The sequence below is a fragment of the Neofelis nebulosa genome, chromosome 12 (assembly GCF_028018385.1).
Source record: "Neofelis nebulosa isolate mNeoNeb1 chromosome 12, mNeoNeb1.pri, whole genome shotgun sequence".
NCBI classification, from domain to species: Eukaryota; Metazoa; Chordata; class Mammalia; order Carnivora; family Felidae; genus Neofelis; species Neofelis nebulosa.
The window spans coordinates 87,247,374-87,249,213 of NC_080793.1; the positions used below are offsets into that span (position 1 = coordinate 87,247,374).

General features: G+C 44.6%; 1 pseudogene; it reads left to right on the forward strand.

Moving 5' to 3' along the window:
- The first annotated feature begins 394 nt into the window (after positions 1-394).
- On the forward strand, positions 395-1,143 carry LOC131490904 (succinate dehydrogenase cytochrome b560 subunit, mitochondrial-like; annotated as a pseudogene).
- The last annotated feature ends 697 nt before the right edge of the window (positions 1,144-1,840 follow it).

The window sequence follows — 1,840 nt, forward strand, 5'->3', positions numbered from 1 at the left end:
ATGTCAGGCTCTGTGCTGACACGGTGGAGCCTCCTTGGGATTCTTTCCCCTCTCTCTGCCCCTCCCCCGCTTACACTTTCTCTCTCTCAAAAGTTAATAGAACTTTTTTAAAAAGACCCTAAGAATACACATACACATTTCCTACATATGAGTAAAGTTTAAATAATACTAAAATAAAACAGACGTTGAAACACCCACCACCTAGCTTGCTAAAAAATATTGGCCAGTAACTAAGAGAACCCTCACACAAGTCTTTAATGTTTACATTATTTTGTAAAAGAAGTTTTAAAGAAGAATGTTAGAGGGCAAGAGAGAAATAGCCAAGTTATATTGCTAAATGAAAGAGGCAGGTGAAAAACAGCCTTTACAGCTTCTGTTCAGGCCAGAACCCAAGATGGCCACACTCTTGTTGAGAAACAATGGTGATCATTGCTTCCGTGCCTACTTTAGTCCTTGACTCTGTATCAGAAATGCTGTTCCTTTGGAAACCACAGCCAAAAAAAAATAGATGGAGTGGTTCTGGAATAAGAGCACAGGATCAAACGGTCCTTTGTCTCCCCATATCACTTTCCCCAGCTGGTCTCTTCCCATGGTGATGCCTTACTGCCACAGCGGCCAGGAGAATGGCCTTGTTTGCAGGGGTCTCTCTTTGGCTTATCAGCTCTTTTGCTGATATGAGTATCATTTGGAACTTGTGAGGTCCCTGTGTCTGGGGAAGCACTGATACACACGGCCAAGTTCACATCCATTTTCCCTCTTATGCATCACACCTGGAATGAGATCAGACACCCGATGTGGGACCCAGAAAAAGACCTAAAGGTACCCCAACTATACAAGTCTGGAACCGCTATCTTTTTTAAACATTATTTTAATGTTTATTTATTTTTGAGAGAGAGAGAACAGGGAAAGGAGAGAGAGAGAGAATCTCAAGCAGTCTCTGTGCTGTCAGCGCAGAGCCCAGTTTGGGGCTTGAACGCACAAACCATGAGCTCATGACCTGAGCTGGAGTCAGACACCCAACGGACTGAGCCACCCAGCCGGCCCCAGAACGGTCATCTCGATGACCGTGTTATGCTCTGTAGGACAGGCCGCTATGTAAAGAGCTGAAGATTCTAACATCTTCTCCCTACAGATTATGGCACCGCCCTGTCTCCTGCCTGTCCCTCTCATCTGCAGCTAGGGCAGAGCTCTCCTGGTCTGCACAGACCTTTTGTGCTTGCGGATCCCCTTGAGGCTCAGCATCGGGAGAGTGCCTTCTAGAAGCCACACTGGTGGAGTAGGGCCCAGTTTTCCCCTTGCTTCTAAAGATGGTGATGGGGTTCAGACTGTGCCAAAATAAGGTACCTTGACATACTGAGTATTTTCAGTTGAAGAAATGTGAGAAACAGCCCTCACTACTGGTGAGGAAGATAGGAAGGCAGAAGCTTGCCTAGTACACATAACATGCAAATGGCAGGCGGAGGGCCATGACTTGACATTTGGCCGCCATCTTGCCAGGCATGCTGGCAAACATTTTCTTCTTTATCCCACCACACTAACCCTGTAGATTTGACATTCGTTATATCTAAGGAAACCACCTGTTAGAAACGGGTTTTTGTTCCTCCCATGACACATACAGTCCAGGAATCAGCTTCGTGGTTCTCTACCCTTGACCTGGGTGTTTGATAGTAAATATATGTAGAGTTTTTCTCTGAAGTTGACTATGTTGTATAGGTGGAGAACGATTCTGGAATCGTTGAGAGAGGTAAACTATGACTTTGGAAAAAACAAAGAAAGTACATATAAGGGATAAATTTGAACAAACATTTCCTGAATGATATAGTAATAATTACGAATCATG